Source organism: Dipodomys merriami, unplaced genomic scaffold, assembly GCF_024711535.1.
Source record: "Dipodomys merriami isolate MVZ:Mamm:240054 unplaced genomic scaffold, mDipMer1.0.p SCAF_8, whole genome shotgun sequence".
NCBI classification, from domain to species: domain Eukaryota; kingdom Metazoa; phylum Chordata; class Mammalia; order Rodentia; family Heteromyidae; genus Dipodomys; species Dipodomys merriami.
In genome coordinates this window covers 13,778,017-13,793,387 of record NW_027206401.1, presented here as the reverse complement: position 1 = coordinate 13,793,387, position 15,371 = coordinate 13,778,017, and the positions used below count along the sequence as shown (strand labels likewise).

The window sequence follows — 15,371 nt, the reverse complement described above, 5'->3', positions numbered from 1 at the left end:
TGCTTTAATCTTCAGTTGGAAAAAAAAGATACTTGGTTTCAACCGGAAAGGTCACAGTTGATCTGCTAAGCTGATTTTAAAAGCAATATGCTGATAAGCAGAGCCAAGGTGAAAGAAATTCCTTACAAAGCAGAATGAAAATGAGGATTTTTATTTCTCTTCACAGAACAGTAAGATTCAAATCAAAGTCCTAAGAAAGAGGTCATTGTGGGAATCAGAGACTCAAAGGTTGGCACTAATAGGCTCAGGGTTTTGCTTTTTTTTAAAATAAACTGCTTATAACAATTTGCTCCCTTGATCAGCTCAGTACCTAGAACATTCTTGAGGCCATTTTTATCACGGCCTCATGGGTGGCACAAGTATTTTCAGTACTCTGGAAAGTCAAAGTCTTCTATGAACCCAAACAATGAAGTTTGTGATGCATCATCTTTTGAAGGGATCCTGAAGCAGTCATCTAAACCAGCACTGAGACAATTGTGCTCCACCGATCTGTCTCCTTGGATGGTAGAACTCAGAGAAACCAACACAGCTCCACTGTGTCCTCGGGATGACACCAGGTGGCGCTATAGGGAGAATCTCAAGGCCCATCACCATAAACTTAGATCTACCAGAAATCTCCAGAGCTCTAGTCCCAGTGAACATGCTCCCTTGTGTTTAAGTTCTTGTGAAAATGTCCAAATGGGAAGCTAAAATGAAGGAAGTTATATTACAAAGACTATTTCAGTGAAAGAAAAGAGTTCTAGACCAGGTCAGACTCCTGCATATCCCAACAACCAAGGAATAGATGGACTGGAATCTTTTTTCTCCCTGTTGTTGTGGGATGGGATTAGACAGGATAGAAGGAATTCATGACACAAAGGGACCAGAGAGCAAGCACAGTACTATATGGTGAATTTTGCTACACCTCCTGATTCACCATGGTTCTAGTTCTTAGAAAAAGCATTTTCATTTCTTGGAAAACTCCACAATTATATACCTAAAATGACCACGTCACACGTCCTCCAGCTCACAAAGTGCCAAAGACCCACAGGTCTGGCATACATCACTGCTTGGTCAGGTTGCCTACTTTCATCGTATCTAGAGAACATAATTTCATTTTGGGGACATTTCACTGCTAGGTTGAATGGCATGTGCCCAATCTCCTGTGAGGGTACAGTTTTTGCTTTGGCTTCAATAAATCTAGCTTTTGCTTTAATCAGTTGCACTCTGTTGACTCCTCTATGTGTCTGCTCTGCCTTCTTTCTTCAGGAGGACCAAGAATCTGCCCTTCCTCTCCACAAACACTTGTGCTTTAAGTTGGACATCCTATATGCCACATCACTTCTTTAGCGGGCAGGCAAAGAAGAAATGGGAAGTTTGTCAAGCACAAAAGCTGAATTCTGAGGGTAAAGAGAAATTCGGTAGAAATAATTTTCCAGTGACTTGTTATTGGAAAATTAAAGAAAGTACAGGAAAGACCTAGTCTTGGCCACAGCATTGATCCATCTGACCTTGCTCCAGATGGTCACTTGTGACCCTCGGAGTGCAGTTCCAGAGAGCAGATTGTTCCTTGTTAAATTCTGGTTCCATACCATTGTCATGGCCCAAGTGGGACAGCTCGACCTGATCTAAGTGTGAAAAGGCTAACAAACCATAGAAACACAGCCAAAATGATCCACTCAAGGAAGTTTGGCTGGAGTACAATAGGAGGGAGGGGAAATGACATGAGGAAAAGAACTGGTTTCTTGAACAATGCCAACCATCATCCCAGATACTCTTTATCTGTTTTTTCATTGAACAATGTGCTAGTCAGTTTTTTGTTGCCATGATGAACTGACAAGAACAAATTTAAAAAGAAGATTCATACAGACTCACAGCTTTTTCTTTTTTCTTTTTCTTTTTTGTCAGTTGTGGGGCTTGAACGCTGGGCCTGGGCGCTGTCCCTCAGCTCTTCAGCTCAAGGCGAGCATTCTACCACTTGAGCCACAGAGCCACTTCAGTTTTCTGGTGGTTTATTGGAGATAAGAGTCTCACAGACTTTCCTGCCTAGGCTGGCTTTGAACCATGATCCTCAGATCTCAGCCTCCTGAGTAGCTAGGATTACAGGTGTGAGCCGCTGGCGACCGGTGGACTCACAGCTTTTGAAGTTGCAATCTATGGTTCTCTAGCTCCATTGTTTCTTGGCCCTGGTAAGGTAAAGCGTCCTTATACAAGGGTGCAAAAGAGCAAAGTTGCTCAGTTCATGGAAACAAAGAATTAGAGAGGGGGTGGTGGTGGGGCGGGAACAGGACATTCTTTAAAAGCTACTGCATGACCTTCTTATGACCTTCTTCCTTCAGCTAGGCTTGACTTCCTAAAGTTTCCATCATTTCCAAAACAACATTGCTAGATGAGGACCACACCTTTAACCCACAAGCTTGTAAGGGACATTACTTATCCAAATCATGACACATGTTTTTAACAATCCTATGAGAGGCAGAAATATCTACATTTTACTAGACACAGATTCAGTTACTTCTCAAGACTTAGATTTGGGTCCAGGTGGGCTTTAATCCAGTAGATTCTTGGCATCTTTCCCATAAAAATGCAAACAGAATTCATACACATATTCATACATACGTATTTCAAACTGCATGCCAATTAGCTAACATCTTTATCCTTATCAAATTATAGCTGCTTGCTGCAGGCCACAGGCCAAAACTTAATGAGGAAATTTTTCCAGTTGTGCATCTATAATTTTGAATATAAAGAAATACAGACAAGTAATTCTCAGTGGGTGGAGTTGAGAAGAGAAAGTCATCAAAAAGACCTGAGTGACCCATTCAAGCCTATCTTCCATTCCTGTCCCATCCTCAACCCAGCTCTTATTTGCTAGTTAAGGTTTTTGGCAAAATGTGTCTTACTCATCTGGGACTGAAGAAAAGTGTTGTGATGTACCTTTGTAAATTTCCACACTGGTGAACATTTCTGTGCTTGTTTGTTTTCATTATCACTCATGGAAAGAAATGTCTAAGCCATCAAACTTCTTAGACTGTCCTATGTTTTGATACTACAACTTACACTGCCACAACTTTGTGTATAACATATCCTCACAGTAATATGAACATTTTGCATCTCCTACTCACTTCACCAACACACTCCGCACATATATGTACACAGAGCTTTAGTGGTGTACTGGATTCTGATCACATCAAATAGAACAAATTGTTTCATCAGCAAACAGAAAATCCCCCTAACACTAGTCCAGAAAGTAAGGCCAATGAAAGAAACATTTTATCAGCTATTCAGTACAATAGTCTACATGGTTCACTACTGGTCCATGCAATACTTCAAAAGGTTAAATTTCACTGCCACAGACAAACCTTCTCTCTGTTGAACTAGCCATTTGCTTATTTTGGAGAAATATCTTCCAGAATCTGGGTGTATCAAACTATACCAAGAGTTTTTTTTGTTGTTGTTGTTGTTTTTTACCATAGATGGTTAGTTTGCCCATAGATGATTGTGTTTATTGGAGATAAAGCGTTCGTGTCTCATCTTTCTAGATGCTAACAATTGCTTAATCAATGTCAGTTAAAACTTCAGTCCCAACATCTTAACTTACGGGCTAAAATTTGGGGATTAAAGAAAATTAGATTAGCTAAGACTTAGTGAAAATGTGAACTAGACATTCTGGAAGGGATCCTGTAGACTCTGGGTGCCTTGGTGGTAATTGGCAAGTGAATTTATATCAGTAGACTATCCTGTTCCTCTCAGGACACCAGAACAATGGAGAAACATGTGGAACTGTTCATCTTAAAGCCTTCATCTAAATCTCACCTTGTACATGGTGGAGCCATGGATAAATCCGCAGATCTCTGAATTCATGTAACTTCATACATACCTTTGAAAACATAATGGCTCTATCCTTCCTATCATGGGACTCTTACAAAGCACCAACGGTCTAAAATGTGTACAAATGTTTCAAAAGCTGGGGAATGCTATTTTCCTAGAAAACATTAGTTTTATAAAAAATTTAGAAAAGTGTTAGAATACTCTATTAATATAAAATATTTGTTTTGCCACTGGACCTTGAATTTCTGTCTTTGATTTTATAATCTTATTTAGGTTTCTTTGACATGATACAATTGTTCATTGTAAACAATCTACAAGAAAGGGCAAGGGGAGAGGCAACACAACATAAAGGTAAGAACACATGGATCAGATCAGCTGAATTTGAATTCCAATTATGCACTTTATCGGCCAAGATTTTTCTGCCACATTGCTTTTCCCAATCCGTTATTTCACACATAAAATATCTATAATATTACCTATCATAAAGAAACTAATATTTGCAAAGCACTTAGTCCAACTGCTTAGTAGCTAGATCGAATTAATGAGAATTATTTCAGTTATGATGGTAACAGCCTGTTCTCTGCATTAACCACAGTCATAAATATCCATATGGTTTGAGGGGTACATCAAATTCTGCTAGTTTTATGATCTCCTCCACATTTTTCTTCTTTCCTCATTCCTTTCCAAAAGCAGAGGATTTGCAAGTGCTCTGATTATCATGAAAAATGTTTGTGTGTATGATTAACAAGGTGGTTAGCCAGACATGCTTTGTGTTAGAAGCCACATCCTACTGAGATATCTTAGCAGGAAGTCTGATTTGAATGATGAAGCCCAGAGAGGGTCATGCCTGGCTGGAGACAAATTCTCAGCAAGGTGATTCTTTTCAAGGTTGTAGCTACCTTTTCCCTCATGTACACTCTTTGCCTTAAAGTGAATTAAAAAAAATACATTGTCCCACCTGCAGGAATCTGGTAATGTGGAGACGTGTCTGAGAAACTGAAATTCTTACTAGGAGTCTGGTTTAGCACTGTGAGTTCCACTGGTTTTCAATATAGTAGCATGCCCTGGCTCATGCAGGGTGAATCCAGTCCATCGTGGCCTTTCATTTCAGAAAGGGCTGGGTTGTATTGCTTTGTCAAAAGCAACACTGATTAAGTTCCCTGGTTTTGCCCTAAAAGTGTCTCTCAATTTGTCCAGTTTCTTTCTGCAGCTCATATTAACGGGCATCCTGGCTTGGTAGCAGTCATCATTCCACATTAGGTTTACAGTAGTGCTAATGGGGAAGAATGACTGTCCTGTCAGAATCTGCTCATTCCTCTCCTTTCTATCACACAGCGGCCGACCAGACCAAATGCTCCTTCTTACATAAGGGGAGGTGTTTCCCTGTTTCTCTTCCCCTCTCACCCTTATTCTCCGTCTCCCTCTGTTCTTACAGAACCAGCTTTAATTATCATTTACCAGTGTGCCGGGAGCACACAAGCGATTCTCCAGATGGCTCAACCGACCCATGAGTGCACCTGACATTACTTTTCACATTTGATTTTGGAATAGCCAGTTCCTAGCAAGAACTGACTAAGCAGCTGATCTGTTTTGCAGTTAGCTTCCTTTTGTCTGTTTTCAGGTGATGAACACACACCTTCGTTAGTGTAGCCTTTCCTCCACCTACCTCCGTCTATTTCCCATCTCAGATTTTCCTGTGGATCAGCAAAAAGGAAGCTTTGAAGTAAAAAGTAATTATTTGACTCTTTAAACCTTTTCTTGAAAGCTTTGCTTCCAGCATATGTTACAGCCCCTGAAATGAAGGTTTTAAACTTCATGTTGCATAATGTCAGTTGTTTGTTCTAAAAGCGTTTCTGAGAAAGTGCAAACCAGGCAATAAATAAATGAAAATTTAAAAGAAAGGAAGAGAAAGGTGTTATGCTCGACACGTTCTTCTACATCCTCTGCTCGGGCTCTTTGCCAAATTGTTTAGAGCGGTTATCTAATAGTGAGTCGGTTACTACTACCAAGTACTCACACCATCAGTGCCAGCTCTACTTTTCTTTAATTCCCAAATGATGGACAAAGGCTTCAAAATGATCCTAAAAAGTATGAATAAGCTAGCAAGGATGAAATGTCCATTAGAATTGATTATGCATATGTGTATGCATTATACTATATATATATATATCATACACACATATAAACAAATAAATGAATATATATTTAAAAGACAAAACCAATGCAACAGTGATATTCACAAGACAATATGTTGGACAAAATCTGTAAAGCTTGGAGGATGATGTGGGGGAGGGGAAGTGGGAGAAAAAGGAGGAAAGGGGTAATAAATTCGACAAGAAATGTATTTATTGCTTACTTGTGCAACTGCAACCTCCTCTTTACATCACCTTGACAATAACAAATAAAAATAAAATAAAGAATATTTAAATGGTACAATAAGCATTTACAAAACACTATTTACATATAACCGAGTTTACTATTATATTAATGTAGTTATGCTCAACAATCTAGGGATTAGGGAGTATTTAAACAAATTCAACAGCTTATGTAAATGTCCTATATTTGTCTTTTCTACTCTTTATTAGCAGTACTCAGAGTAGTCCATAATGTTTAGGTTAAAAATGTTTAGGTTAAAGATAGATAAGCTTTTACTTTATCTTATTGTCCTCTCTACCTCCTTTTTTATCCGCACTAAAGTTTAGTAATTCGAAATTTAACAAAAGACAAGAAGGAGTCATGTATAGTAAAGGATTTTCATTTTACTAACTTTTTGAGTCCCAAGCCAACTAAATACACCAGAATATTTATAGTTCATCACAATATTCTCTGTGAGTTCCTTTTAATTGCCATAGTATTTTCATTGGGCAAATCAGCAGGAAGGAGATGGCTTCATGATTACAGTTTTAATAGAACTCAAGAATGTCAGAATGATGGCACTCCCGTACAGGAAACACAGAGGCTTCCATTTTCACTGACTCTTTGAATGTTCATTTATTCTCTCATTGGTTCACCTGACTCTCCCCAGGAGTGCCAGTTCTATACATGAGTACTAGAAACGCGAACAGTATACTAAGGAGAAAACTGAAGTGATGTTAAGGAGAGGTCAGCAACTCACCATGAAAAGTTTTTGTGCAGCAAAGGGAGAGGGTCATAGTGAACACAGATTAGACAAACAGCTGTCTTTGCCATATTCTAGAATGTGGATTTTTATCCTCAATCATAGGAAAAGGGCAAAATTTATCATTCAGAGGAGTGAATATCACCTATTATTAAGTTTCATTCAGTATTTGAAATGACAGCAATGTCATTAAGAGACCAATGCCATAAAAAATGATAGAATAAGTGTTCACATGGAGACTGGAACAAAAAGAACTTATATGCCTTACTATGTCAGGGTTGAAACAGATTCAAGTCTAGGGGAACTAGACTTGAATATCTTTGTGATAAGAACAGGTTAATGGATTTCTAAAATAAGTAATGCAGAAAGAGATAGGTTTATGGAAGATGATGATGTTAGTTTTGGGCAGGAGAAGCATCTGACAGACCTCAATAGTACACAGTACATAAATATCAAGCTCAGGAGACAGGGGCTTGAGGTAGAAAAGCAAATTTGTCAGATTTGGGGAGTCTTCGGGATAGGTGTGAAAAGCCAGAACAATAAGCTTACCCAGAGACAGCCTGTTAAAAGAAAGCAGAGTACTAGACAAACATAAGTAATCATTAGAAAGAAACCACAAAGAAGAATTTTAACAGGAAGGAAGACTATGAGGAGAGAGTCATAATTCAGAAAGGATAGGAAAAAATAATTTCAAAATTAAATAAGATGAGGCCTGAATGATAGCCTTGTCTTTAGCTGTAATTATGGCAGTGGTAAACTTTTCCAAAGAAAATTATGACATGTGAGTAGATGGAGAAACTCTGACTAGTAAAATTTAATATGCATTAATCTTATCAATGGACTGTATCATAGATTCTGAATATGACGGAGAAAGAAGGCATTATTATACTATGTAGAAAATTGATTTAGAAATTATCTTTTCCTAAAAGAAAACTAGTTCACTTTGAAAATCTGGTGATAACAATTGTATTTTGGGAGTACTAGTTCCCCTTTTCGTCCTCATAGAACAATCAGTTCTTTACTAGACCTCCTTTACAGTTAGAAAGCTAGACAAAACATATAAAATAATGTTTCAGACAGTGGCCAATAAACACTAAAGGCACTGATCTCTGAGAGTGAAGAAACACAAGATGAGCCCTATGACCAATTTGGATATGTGTGTGTGTGTGTGTGTGTGTGTGTGTGTGTGTGTGTGTGTGTGTGTGTGTGTGTGTGTGTGTGTGTGTGTGTGTTTACCAGGGCTTGAACTGAGGACCTTGTGCTCTTGCTGAGCTTTCTTGCTCAAGACTAAGGTTCAATTGACTCATACATTCCAAGATTTGCTTTTGGCTGGTTAATTGAAGATGGACTCTGGCAGACTTTTCTTCCTGGGCAGACTTGAATCACAATCCTCCTCATCTCAGCCTCCTAAGTACCTAGGATTACAGGCATGAGACATCAGCAGCCACCTCAACCCAGACTTTCAGCTAAAACACAGGCAACGGAAGGCAGGCAAAGCCCAGGAAACTCACTAATCAGTGTTTGGAATGACAGTATAGGTGAATGGAGAGAAGGGAACACACAGAGCAAGAACTCTCTGAACAACTGCATTTGGGGGCTGCAAAGCTGGCTCAGAGGTAGAGCGCTTGCCTTGCATGCATGAGGCCCTGGATTCAATTCTTCAGCACCACATAAGCAGAAAAAGCATGAAGTAGCGCTGTTGCTCAAGTGGTAGAGCGCTAGCCTTGAGCTGAAGAGCTGAGGGACAGCGTCCAGGCCCAGAGTTCAGGCCCCAAGACTGGCAAAAACAAACAAACAAACAAAAAAGACTACATTTGGTGCAATGTAGCTATCTAAGCCTAGGAACACTCCTCAAAATTGAAGTAACTACCAAGGACCTCTAAATTCAGCAACTAGTATACTAACAGTTATCCCATATAAAGAGACCCTCTGGCAGGCTATGAATATTCAGCAGAGATTATAGAAAAGTCATGATTTAGGAGAAGGACTCAGCATCACTAGACAGTAAAGATTCCCCTGAGCAGCCATCACTAAACATAAACACAAACACTGAAAAGATTAAGCTAATTCCCAAATAACTTGCTTTCTGACAAAAACAAACTCAATAATCTACACAAGAACAAAATAAAACTAAGTCAATAGTAGAACTCAACATGTCCAACATTCAATATACAAAGCACACAAAAAAGCAAGAAATTTCTAGAACTGCAAAATACCAATTAATACAAGCAGAATTAAATTAACAAGAAGATAGATCATCACACATTACTCACAGTATTTTTCAGATATTAGATTTGAAATATTTATACAGAATGTATAGTTGAGTATCTATAATCTGAAAATTCAAAATCCTAAATGCCCTGAAATCTGAAACCACAGTGCCAAATTTTTTTATTTCATTACACTCAGATTTTCAGATTAGATATTATTATATTATAAATATGTTCAAGGATTTTGAGGAAATTATTTTGTAAAAGAGAAGATATATTGAATGTACAAAAAAGATCATAGAATTTTAGAGCTGAAAAATGCAGTTGGTAAGATATAAAATTCAATGAATGAATTCAAAAGGAAATTAGATGCTCTGGGAAAAGAGATGGGCTTGTTTAAAGGCAGAAAGAATATTCTAAACAGAAACACACAAAAATATAAATTTGTACAAAAATCTGTATTGTAGTTGAAATAGAAAAAGATGACTGAAAAACACAAATTGCTATGATTGTAAAAAGAAAAACAACTCTAGATTAATTAAATATAATCTTTAATTGAAAGATGTCCCACATTATATACACACACAAATCTAGGTGCTAATGGCTTTACAAACTATATAAAATGATTATGTATGTGTGTATGTATGTATTTGTATTTGAATATATGTAAATACAGCACAAAACCCTTTGTATAATTAATTTATGCTACTAGATAATTTTTAAGTAAAAGGCTAACCTCTCAAAACAAAACACAACCAAAAATAGTCCCATTATACACAATTTTAAAAAGAAACCAGAGACATAGATAGGGAGCCCCCTCAATAATTACAAGACAGTGAAAATCATTCCAATAAGAATTCACAGTTCTTGGAGGCACTTCAGAGAATCTGAGTATTGGACTTGTATGTATAGAACTTCAGTGAAAGGATGCAGGGCTATTCAATTTTGGAAGTGACACAAAACAATAGGAAGCAATGAAGCTATGTGCAGGGAAAAGTGATCTGATTGGATCTGCAAAATCATTTTAGAGAGTTTTAGGGTCAGGCTTCAACTTAAAAGACAGACAGTGCACTCCTGGGCATTTACTGTAATGACCACAAACAAGGCCACACTAAAGCTACCAGCACAACTGTGTTCATTGCAGCATTATTTGCCATAGCTAAGATATGGAATCAACCCAGATGCTCCTCAGTAGATGAATGGATCAAGAAAATGTGGTATATATGCACAACTTCAGAACAATGACATCGCCTCATTTGTAAGGAAATGGAATGACTTAGAAAAATTCATTAAGTGAAGTAAGACAGACCCAAAGAAACATAGGCTCAAAGTTTCCCTCATTTTTAATAATTAGTATATGCCTAACATAGTTCCTAGCAGAGGTTCACAATAGCTCAATAGCTATGTATATGTGACCATAAAGGATGATGTAATGAAACAAGGGCTTGGGTTTTGTGGGAGGTGTTTTCTATGCTGTTTGTAGTTCTTTCTTTCTTTTCTTTCTTTTTCTCCTTTGGTTTAGTCCCTGTTGTCACTGTTTTTTGATTGCTGTAACTTTTGTCTTGTATATAAGTTTATTTGATTTGGTGAAGAGGAGGAGAATTACGGAAACAGTGAAACCAGAAAGGGTAAACCAATGCAACAGCAATACTCATTAGAAATGAACTTTACAACTTGGGGAGAGGGGAGTTGCGGGGAGGGATAGAAGGAGAAAACCCAGGACGGCTTAACACTGAAAAGAAATGTACTCATTACCTTATGGAGCTGTAACTTCTCTGTATATCATCTTTACAATAAAAATAAAAGACAGGCTATGTCATGGTATCCATAGTACTTCTAGGCAAAGGTGATTGGATTTTATTCCATAAAAAGTCACAGACTTTTTTGAGCATGGGAATGGCATAGTCATAGAAGATTTTAGAGTTTTGATCTGAAGAAAGCAAAGTATTAACAAGATGGCAATATTCTGCAATGGCCTGACACATGGTTCTGTAGAAATGGACAAAAAGAATGCCTAGAGGAAGCCATATCCTCTAAGCTTAAGAAGTACATCCTTTAAGTATTAAGATAAGGAACACATGCTAGTAGTGGCTGCCATTTCTAATCTCAAAACATATCTCATATGGGTGAAATGTTATCAATTAGGTCTCTGTATAAGAAGATAAATGTTACTTCATTTCATGCCACACTCTTCATCTGAAATGACATTTACATTTAGTCCTAAATACCTGTCCATGGAAATTAAGTAGGAGGCATGAAGCTTTCATCCACAAATTTTAAATATGACTAGGTTCAAGCAACTTTATCATAGGAGGTAATTATCTATGTACATTGTGCATTTATTGGATTTTTAATTAATTTGAGGAATATGATTTCTCTCCTGAATCTGCAAATTATAAATGCTGGTTAAGTCAGATCTATCTGTTGTTGTCCATAGATTTCATCTTTTGCTCTTAAAATGAAGTCTGACTAATGCATTTTTCTCTCCTCAATTAACCAAGGTCCATGTGTACTGCTCTCCAAGGGTGGCATCTAATCCTCCGTATTTCTCTAGTGAACATTATCAGGGGACTCAGGCAAATAAGATGTTGATATGTTGTGACTTTGTAGCAATAAACAAACCACAGTGGTGAAAGCAGCAGTTAGCATTGTGAATTTGTTAACACGACAATTGTAAAACAGTTTTCATGACAACTAAAGGAGGCTTGTTACCATGCTAGTCTTCTTTAAACAAGAACAACAACAACAAAAATATTTCAGGATATGAATAGTTACAGAGTGCAGGATTTGTATGAATACTTAAGGATTGTTCTTTTTGGCTACAGAAAACACTCACTTTGCCCTTTGTTCATTTTTAATACTTTTTATTGAAAAAATATTGTACAGAGGGGTGACAGTTAGATGAGCAAACAAATTGGTGCTGATTTTGCTGTCCATTGTTTTAAATTGAAATCCAAGGAACCAGGTGGGAAGGGGAGCCAGAAAGACATCCTTTCATATGGTCCCCAAAAATTATTAAGGTGGCATTCTGACATGATACTTCCTATATTTGAGATCAAATTAAATCATGGAAATAAAAGAATGTCTAAAATCCTTAAAGTTTCTTATTGTGGATATGAAGTCTTACAGCTTCCTTCTTTTGGATAAAAATTTTAAAAACTACTCCAGCCCTGTGCAAACAAATTCTCATTCAGAAATCATTTGCACACCATCAAGCATCAAGACTTACTTTCCAACAGACACTGTAACAAGAGCTGTGCCTTCCTTGAACACTGGAAGAATAGGAAACTTTTTTTTACTTATATATTACAATTTACCATGGGACTTTTTGAAAAACCCATTTGGTCTTCTCAATACCCTGTGAATTTGGCAAGTAAATAATGTACTTTTGTAGACATTCAACCGTAGTACTAATACTTTGTGCTTATATTGCTAGCAATATAATGGTATGATATAATGGTAAAAAAAAAAACCAACAAGATATGCACATGAAACATCTAATTCCTAAATGTGTGTATACATATACATAATAGGAAATAAAATCAGTGTAAATTATTTGTCCCACAGAACAATGCCACAAAATAGCAAAATATTGGTTTGCATTTTCTGAAATGAAATCTTTCATTACACAAAATTGTAGCTCTGTAGCCAAGCAGCCGATGTACAAGGGGGAAGAGTAAGTTTTAATGGGACCAATTATATGCCAGGCACTTTTCTTAGCACATTACAGGTATCAAATCTAATAATCATCAGAATGATCCCAGAAAGGAACTTTTCTTAGAGGGGTGAAGCACAAAGGAGTTAATTGACTTGCCCAAGGTGATACAACTAACATGCAACAGAGATTCAGTCTCAGGCTATTCAGCTCCGGAGCCAGCCCTGTAATAGATGATGGTATTTAATAAGGGAAGAACACTTTCTGGCCCCTGAAGGTACTCATTATCCAGGTAGAATGTCTGATCGATATTCTAGCAGTTATAATTTAAGGCAAATAGCTTCATATAACAGCAGCATATGCAATCTACATTGCTTGGTAACATTTTGGTATAAATCATTTTATTGGATGGGCAAGTTACAGTGCTTGACTCAGGACTGGCTTCATAACAGAGACATTTTGAAGGGGATGAATTAAAATGATTGAAAGCACACAGAGTCTTCTAGGACGTTAGGGCTAAATGAACACTGGCTGATGTAGAGGGGCTCTTGGGAAGCAAGGAGAGCTATGTAAGAGCATTAAATGCTTGGTCTGGAGCAGACTAGGGTGTCACAAACTCAAGAAGAGTCATTGATTAGTGGACACTCCACAGGTGTTGTCAGCCTGGGAAAGTTGACGGAGATGCAATACCGTGTTACTGTTTATTGTATGTGCTTGTGTTAATCACTTTTACATTGCTGTGACAACAAATGAGAATAGGAGGAAAGGTTTATTGTAGCTCATAGTTTCAAAATTTTAATCTGTTATTGTCTGGCTCTATTGCCATCAGCCTGTGACAGGATTAAAGCATCATCACAGAAGGTCATGGTGGAGGAAAGCTGCTCATAGTATGGCAGCCAGGAAGCAAGGAGGGCCAGAGGAAGGCTTTGGAGATAGGATTACAGTATCCTAAGAAAGTCTCCAGGTACCTACTTTTCCTAACCAGGTCCCAATTCCTCGTAGCCTATTCATATTCACGTGAACTTAAGAGTAGCTTTAGCCATTAATGAAGTTAGTGCCCTGATGAGCCAATCACATTGAAATGTTTCTACTAGTTGGCACATAGAACCTATATTAGCGTGATGTCTATGTCTCATTTCCTTTATACTTTATGAACTCTTGAAGGCCAATGAAATAGTTCTATAAACCATTACTCCAAGGTATGATTAGTTGCTTGGAATATGCAGTCAATAATAAGTGATAAAGATATTAAGTGGAATAATCACTATATTAACTAAAGAGACAGGTAACCCAGGCACTGGGCTCACGCCTATAATCTTAACTACTCAGGAGGCTGAGATCTGAGGATTGTGGCTCAAATCCAGCCTGAGCAGGAAAGTTTTTGAGACTCTTCTCTCAAATTTACTACCAGAAAATTGGAAGTGACTCTGTGGCTCAAAGTGGTAGAGGACTAGCCTTGAGGAAAAGAGCTTAGGGCCAGCACCCAGGCCCTGAGTTCAAAGCTCCATGACTGACATAAAAATACACAAACAAGTAAATGGTTTTCGAGTGGTTTATTGGAGATCAGAGTCTCAAGGACTTTGCTGCCCAGGCTGGCTTTGAACCATGATCCTCAGATCTCAGCCTCCTAAGTAGCTAGGATTACAGGTGTGAACCACTGGTATCCAGCTCATTTTTACTCTTATCTTTTATCAACATTACATTATACAATACTGATATTTCCTGTGGAGGCTTGGGGTCTAGCTGTTGATGGCGGACAAGGTAGCAATGTCTCCTGTCCAAATTTTATGCAAGTATGAGTAAGCTCATTTTTTATAGAGCTGCAGAAACTAAAGCTTGCTCAAGCCAAGAGATTTTTTGAATTGCTTTTTTGCTTAGCCTTTCTCTGCTAATTAAATTCCGGTTTATAATTTATTACAGTGCTCCTGTTTCTCATTCCCTGTGTGTCTGTGTGAGCCATCTCTAGATTAGACTTTTGAAATTTTCTGAAGGAACTGTAAATCCTGTCTCTCCTGTTGATTACAAAAGGAATTGAAAAAGCAATTAAGCAGTGCTTCAGTCTTCTACAAGGTTGCATATGTGCAGCTGAAATCCAGAGTCTTGGAGTTTACCTCCCTCAGACCCCCGCCATTGGGAGCCACTTCCGCACACCTGCTGTGCATAGCATCTTCTGCATTGCTCACACAGCTCAGCTGGTGGGTCCTCCCAAATGCAGACATGCTCCTATGTCTCTGTTACATGTAGCTCCTCGGAGCTTTCTCATTTCACCTCCTGTTACAGTTTGTCTCTTCATGCTTTGGACCCATCTTAGCCCAGCCCCTTTTCTCACCACTTGAGATTCTAACCACCTGCTGACTCTCGTGCTGCAATTCTGTCACTGAAAATCTGGAGAGCAAATTTTATATGTTCATATTACTATATCTAAAAAATTTGAGTCCAACTATTGCATACCAGCTAAAATATTCATTTTCCAAGTCCAATACCCATTAATGGTTCTGTTTGTGTCTATTCTTCAATACTTATGACCTAACATATTCATGTCTTGGGCAAAACCAGATAAAACTGGATCTACCACCTT

General features: G+C 37.9%; 1 long non-coding RNA gene across 3 annotated transcripts in view; it reads right to left on the bottom strand.

Annotated features, from left to right (window-relative positions):
• The window catches only part of LOC138819403 (uncharacterized), a 235,007-nt gene that overhangs the window by 63,611 nt on the left and 156,025 nt on the right, over positions 1-15,371 (bottom strand). The gene's annotated exons all lie outside the window — the stretch shown is intronic.